General features: G+C 48.3%; 1 long non-coding RNA gene across 1 annotated transcript; it reads right to left on the bottom strand.

Moving 5' to 3' along the window:
• Window positions 1–4,986: 4,986 nt before the first annotated feature.
• On the bottom strand, window positions 4,987–8,904 carry LOC104870920. The gene is made up of 3 exons (XR_782661.1): window positions 8,826–8,904; window positions 7,423–7,522; window positions 4,987–5,055 (listed from the first exon to the last, which is right to left on the bottom strand). It is a non-coding gene; the product is annotated as an uncharacterized LOC104870920 (long non-coding RNA).
• Between the last annotated feature and the right edge of the window lie 2,701 nt (window positions 8,905–11,605).

Here is an 11,605-nt window from a genome sequence, read left to right as displayed (position 1 = left end):
CAAGAGGAGAGGAGCAGCCAGGTCCAAATGATAATATTTTGGAAAAACCACAGGGAGCCCCTGCTGCTGTTGAGTTAGTGTCGCTCCTCTTTTGTGTGATTAAAGAAACCCTTGTGGGCTTTTTCTTTTCCTTAGAGACTGCCATGGCTTTCCCCGCCCTCGACAGCACTGAAGGATTTTTAAGATTTCTAAGTGCATCGCATTTACATTTAGTACTCATCCTCTAACCGAAAGGCAGGCTAAAGCACATTAATGAGCCTTCTGATGACTGCAGCTCTTGAGAAATTAATTAACGACAATGCAGCATACACTTAACATTCCTCCTACTCTGCTCCGGGAGAGCCCTGAAAGCTGAGCTGCGCTTTTCCACACCGGGGCCGGAGCCTCCTGTGTCTCCACGGTCTCCAGCCCGGCAGGCTTCCCAGGTGAAAGCCATTCCCTGCATAACTAAGTGGCTGCATCTTTTCTTGGCCTTCAAGTTTTCTCTTACTCTAACCTAGGTAGTTTCAGCTGGAAGATTTTCGCACGTGTCTTTTCTTTTCTTTCTCTTTTTTTAAAAATGTAAGCCGATGTCCAGCACCAGCATTTACCAGCTTCTTCTCTTATAATAGCCAACACTTAAATGTCGCTCAATTCATCAGGGTCTGTTCCAACTGCACTGTGAGTGTGTGAGTGTCATTCTTCACTCATTGTTACTCAGAATGACCCTGGGGTAGACGCTATTGTCAGCTTCAGGAAGAATGAAATAAAAGTTAAAGCAACTCGCATACATCACTTTAGATCGAGCTGCTTGAAAGTGGCAGAGCTATAATCTGAACATACAAGGATTTCCTCAGAAATCATGCCCTGAATACTAACGACATCTACAGCCACCCGAGTGTACATGTATATCTTGGATTTTTTAATCCAAATGTGTTTATTTTTCATATATTGTATTACTGGAGATTGAACCCAGGGTCTTCACACTGAGCTACATTCCATACACACACACACACACATTTTTTTTTTTTTTTTTTAGTTTGGTTCTCCTTAACTTCCTAAGTTGCCTATGCTGGGCACAAACTGGCAATCCTTCTGCCTCAGCCTTCCAGAGTGTTTTTATTTTTAAGATTATTTTATATTTGATATGCATATACATGGTAAAATGGTTAGTACAGGTAATTTATCGATTCATCACCTTCCCTACTTTCTCTCTCTCTCTCTGTCTCTCTCATGTATATATACTAAAAGCACCTAAAATCTACTTTTAGCAAATTTTCAATATACAGTACAAAAGTAGTAAGTAGCAAGTAATACTAAGTAGCTCTGGTCCTCTCTGCACATTAACCGTGTAGACCCATCCTACAGAACTGCAAGTTGTTACCCTCTCTTCATTTCCTACCCTTCTCCACCGGTGGTAACCACCATTCTACCCTGTTTCTATGTATTTGACTTTTTTAAAAAGATTCTCCATGCAAGTGATCATATAGTATTTTTCTTTCTGGGTCTGGCTAAAGTACTTAGCAGAAAGCCTTCCAGGTTTATCCAAATCATGGCAAATGGTAGTATCTTCTTTTTAAAGGCTGGATAATGTTCCATTGTGCATGTCACGGTGTCTTTAACCATTCATGCATCCACGGGTGCTTAGTTGGTTTCCAAACTTAGCTACTATACACAGTGCTGTGACATTGGAATATTCAAAATGTGTTTTGTGAAACATTTTCCACTCATCTTGATGCAGAGTGAGCTCAGTGCAGCTTCAGCCAGCAGGGACCCCCTTCGATGACCCTGCTTTGCCTCCCATGGGCTGGCTGAGGCCAGGAGACAGTGACACAAGAGGCCATTCTTTCAATGTGAATAAACACCAGGACAATTTTGCAGTAGGCAGGCATTTCACAGTCAAGAGATAGGAGCTGGGCTCTGGATCAGGAGTTTTGCCTTGTGCCTCTCTTCTCCTCTCCTCTGGGTAGTGGTGGATAAGTCCTTCACAAGAAGCACATCCTTGAGGGAGGGTGCACAGAAGATCATCCGCTGTTAAGATGAGGACCTGTAGGCTCAGTAGTGATCGCAGACTTACTGCTCAGGATCATGCAGCTGGGTGCCTCCCCACTCGGTCTGAGCCCACAAAACTGCAAACCGACCGATGGCAAACTGCTGTTATTGCTGCCATCTCACACTGAGTCCTTGGGGATCCACTGAATGAGGTGCCCACCAGAATGTCTACCCTTGGATCCTTGTTTCTGACCTCAGAAGTAGAAACCTTACTGGGCTGAGCCCCACCTCCCAGGTTCTGGAAGCAGTCATGAAACCTTCCAGCACCGCCGGGAAGCCCTGTGATGAAGCTGGAGGGCCAAGTGACATCTGCTTGTGTCCTGACAGCAGCCACATTTACTACATAAAACAAGGAAGCAGTGAGCACTCGGGAAGCCATCTGGAAAAGCAGCTTTGGTTGGACAATGTTTCCAAGTAAGAAAGCGAAAATAGTGATAAAAGAAAGCGGGTTTGAGGGAAGAGCAAAATGCCTTCCAGAGAGCCCTTCGCCTCTACAGCGTTCTCTCTCTCAAAGCCCTGCCTGAGGGCTGCAAGGGCTCCACCACAACAGCACTGGAGGTCAGGAACACAGGGCTTTGGCTCAGCCGACACAGGCGCAAGCCTCAGCTGCTGCATCCCAGCCATGTGATCTGTGTCAAACTAGGTGTCCCTTTGATCTCTGTTTCACCATCTGTAAAATGGGAGAGTAGCCGTCTGACTGTCACAGGACTGTTGAGACAATTTTGGTTTCCAACAAGCACTGGAGGGCTGCGGAGTGCTGGACACATGGTAAGCACATCACAAATGCCAGCTGCTTTGGAGAGTCCAGAGCGCTTTCTGCTCGAGCCCTCCTTCTACTGAGCACCTGCTGCTCCCTCAGAAATGCTCTGACCTGGACTGCTCGCTCCTCTGCAGTGGGGACTCTGCTCAGAGGCCAGCTTAGTAGAGCTCCTCTAACCGCGGCTTCTCCTTTTCACAGCAGCTGTCATCGCCAGAGGCTGCATCATCATCATCATCAACAGCAGCATCATCATCATCATCTTATTATTTTGTCTCCTTTCAGCACAGCATGAGTTCCATGATAGGAACTGGGTTGTACTCTCTCCTGGATTCCTGTTGTCAAGTAAATATTGACTACATGCAGGTGAACAAGCGGCATCTCTCCCACTTAGATTATGATTGCACACAATGGCATGGCTGTTCCTTGGTCACCGGACCTATTGCATATCAAGGAAAACAAGCCTTGGGCGTCAGAGCCACTGGTGCAGTGAGGAGGCATGGAATTGTGCTCAGCAAGCCCCACAGCCCAGAAGGGCCAAGTAATCACCACGTGGGGTTGCAGGGGATCTGCCCAGGCTTGGCTCGGCGGCTTTCTTTGCTGGGAAACTTACAGCCTGAAGAGACAATAGGAAAGATCCCCACCCTCGTATGTTTCCCAGCCTCTGCCACCCACTCTCCCCCCAGGGTCCTTTATTGGCTCACGGACCTTTCTCAAGGACAAAAAACCATGTCTTCAGACTAACGGATGGCAATGGATAGTTGACTGCTTTTAAACTCAGGATCTGATTTTTAATGGCAGCACATAGCTTGCTCATGATTTTCAATAAGTGAAAGCAAGAGTGGGTTTTGCTCTTGGCTCTAGGTGGCTGGCACTGAGGTACAGCCGTCTGTGATTGATGGCAGCTCCATGGGTGGCACCTTGCAGAGAGGTGTGCTGGCTCCATGGACAAACAACAGCCTTTTTACTGCTGCTGCCTGGCGAAGGCCGGGGAAGCAAGGATCAGTGAGCATTAAAACATCCCAGTCCTGCCTCGCCCAGACTCTTGGGCTCACCCACTCCTGGAAGATCAAGATGGGAGGTAAATTGGGTGCGAGGTAATTCAAAGGCATGATAATGCATCTCAGCCACCAGAGGAGATTGATTTTAGAGGTGACTTTAAAGGGTGTGGAGTTTCTTCTAAATGCAAGGCTTGTGAATCATAAGCACTTTGAAAAGTTGTTACAAGCAGTTGTGTGGTTTCCAAAGCCTGAGAAAGAGAAATGGAGCAAGAGGTAAAAATAAACAACAAATAGCAAAAAAGGAAAGCAAGGTCCGTGAACTCTCCATGACCCAGCAATTGCAATAACGCATATTAGGATTTGGTTTTCCAGTATCTGCAACGAGCAGTGAGATCTGCAAGGTAAAAAGGAAGCTGCTTTTGGCCCTGAGTTGTGAATTACTGTCTATGGGACACCACTGTTTCCATGTTAATGGGCACAGTATAAAAGATAACTGTGACAGGAAGTCTACTGGAAAGGCCCATGAGCTGACAAGGTCATGAAGAGCTTTATTAGCCTGGAATCAAGAGCGTGCATGGAGGGAGCACCTAGCTTGCTGTGCTAATGTGGAGGGCAGCCCAGTCACGTGCAGTGGAAGAGTTTTTCCTTTCCTTCCACATGAAGTCTATGGAGTCACTGGGCAAGCCTCCCTGGATTTCCCTGGCAATTTCAGGTCTCTGGCAATGACTGAGCTCTTCCTCTCCTCTCTTCTCCCCTCTCAGTTCTCCTCCTCTCCCCTCCCGTCCTCTTCTATTTTTGTTTCTCCCCGACTTGGAATGTTTCTTAGATAAACATCGCTCCTACCGCAGCAAACCTCTCCTGGGGGCTTTCTGAGCAGGGCCGTCCCCAGAGGCAGCAGCTCCTCACTCACATGCACAGTCCCAGGCCTGAGGAAGTGCTCGTCCTTCCTCCTGCCCGGCCCCTGGGAGCTTCTAGAACTCCAACTCCACCTATCTGCGCTGCTGGTCCCTAACCTGGGCAGGCAGCCGACCTGTGGCTCCAGAGCTGGAGCCTGGAAAGCAGCTCGAAGTAATCCCAGAACTACTCCAACTATGGGGAGCTTTCCCATACCCCACTCAACTCTCTCCCCATGGAGGGAATGACCCACCCTCCACTGTGTCCCCCTGAGCCCAGGACTTACTGCTGAGAAGCTCCTGTGTCACTGTATTATTTTCATAGCTGAAGGCCTCTTGAGGGCTGTTGGGGGACGCTGTGCCTGTCTGGCACCTGGAACATAGCATATACTGAATAAATGCTTATTGAGGGCCCGAGCTTTCACTGATTTTCTTAAAGATCTTCCTGATGAGGGTGGCAAGGAATATATTTATGTACAGGGACAGCCTCTGCCTTAGCTCAAAATGCAGAGAAACTCATGATGGGTCCTGTGGCCAGGTGTGTAAAGAAACCTGACGTGACCTGGCCGTGGTGGTGCACACCTAAAAGTCCAGCACCCTGGGAGGCCTAGGCAGGGGGATCTTAAGTTTCAGCCCACCCTGGATAACTTAGTGACTTAGAGCAACCCCGACTCAAAAAAAAAGTTTTTCAAAGGAGGTAGATGTAGCTCCGTATGAAGGCCCTGGGTTTAATTTCCAGTGTGTGTGGGAGGGAGTAGGAAGAGGGAGGGAGGAATTGGAGGAGGAGAAAGAAGAGGAGGAGAAGGAGGAAGACGGGTTAGAGGAGGAGGAGGAGGAAAGAGGAAGGGAAAGAAGCCTGATGTGAGGTGACAAGACCGGAGTCTGTCTGCTCCCTACTTAAGAGGCCGATTACATTGGGGAGAGGAAGGCAACTGTATTTAAAAAGCTGGCTGACTGAGAAGACGGAAGACCATGGGCCAACGTCCATCTTGCAGGAAGCTGACTTTGAAACAGTTTACACCAGCCAGGGATGAACACTCACAGACTAGCAGTCACCTTCCTGCACTAGGTGAAGCTCCCAAGTTTTTGGCCAGATGATGGGCATCTGGAGGAGGAAATCACTTAGTCACAAGATATTTTTCAGTTCTTTGAGAAAAACAGTGATTATTTTTGTTCACTAATTAACTTGCCTCCTGCAGTTCCTGATGTATTACACAACAGGCCATGTGAAAGTGGTAGGTGCCAAGAGAAGAGAGGTGAGGGGGGTGAAGTTAGTGAACGGGAGGGTCTGAAGTTTGTGGGAACTCAGCAAAACCCTACCTCACAGTCAATGTTTTTAAAGGCTGGAGGTGGAGCTCAGTACTCTCTGGGTGCAGTCCCTGGTACTGGAGGAGTGAGGGAGAAAAAGAAAGAGAGAGTGCGGGGAGGAGAGAAGAGAGAAGAAAGGAGCAAGGAAGGAAGGGAGGAAGGAAGGGAGCAAGGAAGGAAGGAAGGAAGGAAGGAAGGAAGGAAGGAAGGAAGGGAGGAAGGAAGGAAGAAAGGAAGGAAGGGTCCTGAATGCTTGGCTTCAGTGACAGCTTGTGAAGGGAATCCCTACAAAAGTCACCTTCTATAGTCCCGGGGAAAGGATGGCTTGAGCAGCTGGAATTCAGCTTGACCTAAAGAATGAGAGCCCCCCGCCGCCACAGGATCCTCAGGGGCAGAAACAGCCCCAGCCTCAGCTGGTTGACAGCAGGCTCACCTTTCACCCATCTAAGGTCCGGTACAGCCCAAATCATGTTTGGTTCACAACAGGGAAGAATTATGGTGTGGAAAGGAACAGACTTGCGGAGATCACAGAGTTTCCTTACCAGAGAGAGGTGTGGTGATGGTGAGAAAGAAATGGATAACCTTAGAGAAGAAAGGCCAGGAGCCTTGGGACACCAGTGACAGCTGGGTTCCTTTTATTACCAGAAGTCTTGGTGGGTCAGAGTTAGAACTGCAAAGTCAGGCGGGTGGGCCCTGCCTGGAACCAAGCATTCCCCATAGCCGAGGGGAGCAGCTATGGAGTGCAGGGAGAGGCCTTGACCCGGGAGCCAACTGCAAGGTGAGTGGCCTTGACAGCTCTGAGAGGGGTCTGGCCATTCCTCACCCCTGCCACAGGCCTGGGAAGGAAGGTGCACGTGGTGGGCAATCAGTCAGCAGGAGCCAGACCAGGCCTCAATCCTCCTGATCTGCATGGCAGCTGAGCCCTATTTACCTGGGACTCTGGCAGCATGGATATTTTGCCTTTAAAAAGGGTAGATTTCATTTCATTGCAAACAAAGGGGTCATTTAGGTTCCAGGCTTTCTTTACCCAGCAGCATTCTCTCAGGCCTGTTGAGAGAGCTCCCGGCACCCAGGGCAGTGTTCAGAGAGAAAGATGGTCTGCGGTGGGCCAGCCTGCGCTGTGGGACCACAGGGCCCAGGCAGCTGCTAGGGACAGAAGCTCTAGGGTGCTGTGAAAGAGCTGCCAGGGCCCTTGGTGTGCAGTCAGGGGAAGCTGATGGGCTGGGCACTCACTGCCTGCCAGGGAGCACAGAATGTTCCTTCACAGAAGAGCGCGTCCATCTGGGCAGGGAGTCCCTACACCAGCCTCTCTGGGAAAGTGTCTGTACCACCTGAAAGGCCGTGAGCCATCACTGTGCACTCAGATGCCCCCTGAGAGGCTGAAGTCTACTTTCATTGTCCCGTTATCCTCCCTTGCTCTGCATCCTCTCACCTGCAGCCTGATGCTCCTCTGGTGCCCCTGTCACCTGGATCACCACATCATCATCATCATCATCATCATCACCAGAAAGCGTCTTCTATGCAGTTGGTTGCTGAGTAAGAAAGGAGTGAGAAGGGAGTAAGAAGGGAGACTGGAGTTCGAGGCAGCTGAGCTTGAAGGAGGAGGACTGTGTTCTAGGTTCTGCTGTGCATGGGAGCAGCTCTGTGCCTTTACACCTGGCCTGGTTCCTCTGCCCTTTCCCACTCTGCACTTCCATCAGAGATATGGCCCTCGCCCTCTAGGCTTCCCGCCTCTGCCCATGGCAGACATGGCTAATCAATCCTTCTCCCAGGAAGCTTTAGAAGAGGGCCTCCCATGGCCTCGGCCGCCTTAGCCCAGAGCTCCTGACAGACACTGCTCACTGATTTGAAGGGCATTCCAGATGAAATGTACCTGCCATCGCCACACTAAAAGGAATGTAGCACCTGGGAATAAGATTCTTCCCCAAGAACGGTCCAGGTCATTAGAAAACAAACAAACAAGCAAGCAAACAAAGCAATAATGCAATGGAAACACCCAAGCAATCTGGGCTGGCCAGTGAATGATACTCATTTGCTAGGCCAAGATATCTTCACACCATCAGTTTATCTGGATAGAGCCGAGGTTGGAGACACTGAAACATGCCACAAATTAGAAGCACTCTTCCCTTGTACACGTAGAATTCGAGGAGGGAAGGATCTGAGTCACAGAGGAGAAAAAGGAGCGGAGGGCTCAGTGGCTTTGACTTTCCGGGGCCACCAGGTGGCTGTGTCAAACCAGAGCCCCGGCTTTCTGGCTCCCAGCCCAGTGCTTCTTCCACTTACTGACTACATTATCTGCCTTGGCAAGGAAAAAAGAAAAAGCCTGCACTGCTATATAAAGCACAGGCAATTAATAGCTTCAGTAGTGTTTGTGGTGAAAATTAATAAACCAGTGGTCCTTCACTGAGATCATAAAAAGAAAATCCCCAAACATTACACTGCTGAACAAGAGTCTGAAGACCTTCCTTTTATTATAACCCTACCACTCCCTGTTTAGATACCTAGTGAGGCGCCTAACCCAATTTTAGACCTTGGCTTTCTTGTCTGAGTCATGACAAAACCAATAACGTTGTCTGTGTTTGTCTCTCTGACTAGAACACCAAAAGTAGAAGACAGAATTTTCAGGTGAACGGCAGTTACCATGAGTGTGAGCTAGGCAATCAGGTGGGGAGGGGTTATAATTCTGGGATCTGTGGCAACGTCTGACAAATACCAGGATGTGCGGGATAAATGTCCCACAGCCCAGACGGTTCAAACTCTGAAGGTCCGACAGGTTTCAGAGCCAGTTTTTATTTTTGGGGGAATGTAGGGAAAGGACCTCAGAAGGGAAAGTACCTTTGGTAGGATGCAGGATTGCTTCAGTTCAGCAGGAGGCCCGGGGAGCCCTTCCCACCCCTTTCTCCTTCAGGCTCTGGAAGAGGCTTCTGACAGCAGGGAAGGCCCGCATGAAGAATCTGCATGCTTAATGAGTGTTAACTGGGGAGCAGCTGAAAGCATTACAAACCAGCGTGGGACAGATTAGCTCACGGGGAGCAACCCAAACACACCTCCTCTGGGTTGCATTTATCAGGGCACCTCACTGGGCATTCCTGACATCAGAAGTCTGCTCTGTGACCACATGCCCACTGCGCCGAGGCCTTTGCCATAAGAAGTGGCATTGTGTTCACCCAGCATATCTTTCTAGGACATGAATTAAACATGTGTTCCTCCTAGGTTCTGGCAGTGTGCCACACTCCTGCAAAAGGAAGACTGACAGGGCTTTACTCTCTTGCTGTAATTGAGGCGCATCTGCGAGCTGAAGGCGTCCTTGGGAGAGCGAGGCCTCAGAATCAGCCACTAGGTGGCGGAAGAGCTCTACCAATGAGACTGCAGAACCGGCGAATTCTGGAAAGGAAATTGAGGCTCCCAAGGATTTCAAAACAAGATAGGGCCTTAGAGGAGGTCACCTAATCCAAAGGAATCATTTTATGCCACAAGGTAGAGTTTAGGTTTTGTTTTTTTGATACTGGGAATCGAACTCAGGTCCTTGTGCTTGTGAGGCAGGCATTGGAACCACTGAATCAAATCCTCAGCCCTCACAAGGCAGGGTTTAGAGACGTGAAAGATCTTGCCTGCTGTAAACAATGGGTTTAGTGCAAACCCATAGCGTTCTAGCCAGGTCACGAAACCAGATTTCCTACTTCTGGATCAGTCTCAATAAACTACCAAGTTTTTCAATCTCGAGGTAGTTTGTTGTGGAGTCTTAGGCACAGCTGCCGCAGGAGGCCGACTTGGGGTTGCAAGTTAAGCACCACAGAATGAAGTCGCTATGTCAAGTTTCCAGGTGTATAGACAGGGCCCCTCAGATAGCCCAAAGGACCCGGCCATGAAATACAGAATCCTCTGGTGGCGCTCCCCACTCAGGGTTACGTCTTGGCACTGTTAAGGTCAAATGAAGACCAGGATCCAAGGAGCAGGCCTCTATTCCAGCCCTCCTTTCTCATCACTCACCAAATGCAAATCGCTGTGTCCCTGAGCCTTGGCTTCCTGGCTTCCTAAACCCACAGGAAAGAAGGAGAGTGGACCCCGTCCGAGCTCTGCCTGAAGACCGTGGAGATCCAGAAAGCGGTCCTGCCACTGTTTTATTGTATTATTTTTCTGTGTTCTTTACTCCTTCGTGTATGCCTTGCCGAACAGAATGAAAGCACAACTAAACAGTAGGGGAAATTCACAGAGCCCAGGAAATATTTGTGGACGTTGATGGCTTATCCAACAAAATCTATCAAAATCTATTTATTGGATGATAAGTTTGTTTTCATACATGGGTTACTTGAGTGTTCTGTTGACCAGAAATCACATCTATCTGGAGTATTTGCACTTTTTCCTGCCAAGTAAGAAGTCATACTTAAAACAAAGGAGGCATTTACACTAGAGATATTATGCTCTGGTTTGACCTTTTTCTGCCATTTCTGAGCTGTGTGACATTGGGCAATCATGTAGCCCCACTGGTCTCCACATTGTTTATGTATAAAGATCTATAAAGTTGGGGTCATGTTTACATTTCAAACGATCTTATAGTAATAGATGATTCCACAAAGCACCAACAGAATTTCTGAATACCACTCTTCATTAAAATGAACTAAGGATCCTTTGGGGGATTATTAGGTTGGGACTGGGAAAATCCAAGATGAGTACAGAGACTTTGGTGGTGCCAGAAAGTAAGGAAATACCCCAAAATGATGCTGGCACATCAATAAGGCAGGAGAGCTAAGCTGAGAGAATTCCCAGTGGCCACTGCAGGGACAGATTGAGCAGCAGATAAATGATAGCATCGGATTGTAATTCATAGAGTAAAACAAATATCCACGAGTCAATTCTAACTAAATGATTGGATAAATAAATAACAGGAGAGAGGGGACAAACCTTCCTTACAGAATGACAATTTACAAAGAAGACATAAGGGACATACAGTCACCTTTAGCATACCAGAGGCAGGATGGCTGTCAAACTTAGTGGGAAGAAGTTCAAAGTGAAACAGGATATTTAGATAGTCTCAAAGTATCTTTTCTAAAACACTTATTAATTACAAAGGTACTTTCCAAGCAGACACAGCTTAAGCAAATGGTCAGAGTCGACAACCCAGTAAAAGTTGTAGTGGCATCATGTACCCTCTGATATGATGGGCTAAAAGCACACATCACTTTCACAACATTCCTGCCGAAAATGCATGTCTTCAATCTAATCATAAGAAAGCATCAGTGAACCCCAACTTGAAAGACCACCATTTGAGGTTGTGTAGAACTATAAAAATAACTGAGCAGACCTTTAAGTGTCAAGGTCAGGAAAGAGTGAGGTGCCACAGATGTGGGGACACCACAGAGACATGCCTGCTACCTGTCATGTGAGATTCTGGATTGGATCCTAGATCAGGAAAAAGCACATCTGTGCAGCAGGAGAAAGGCCATAGGGCCAGCCAGCCAGTATGTGGGCCTCTTTGCTCCGGGCAAGAGGGGGCTCAGCCCAGCCTCTGCTAGCCCTTGCTGTACAAATAGCACCATTTTCCATGTGCACCTCATGGGAAGGAAGTTGGGCAGCACAGAGGCTGGAGACTGGACTAGTGGCATACATTCCCACCA

The sequence above is a fragment of the Fukomys damarensis genome, unplaced genomic scaffold, assembly GCF_012274545.1.
Source record: "Fukomys damarensis isolate Sample0158 unplaced genomic scaffold, DMR_v1.0_HiC HiC_scaffold_33, whole genome shotgun sequence".
NCBI classification, from domain to species: domain Eukaryota; kingdom Metazoa; phylum Chordata; class Mammalia; order Rodentia; family Bathyergidae; genus Fukomys; species Fukomys damarensis.
The sequence above is the reverse complement of the archived record's forward strand: the minus strand, read 5'-3'. Positions and strand labels throughout refer to the sequence as shown.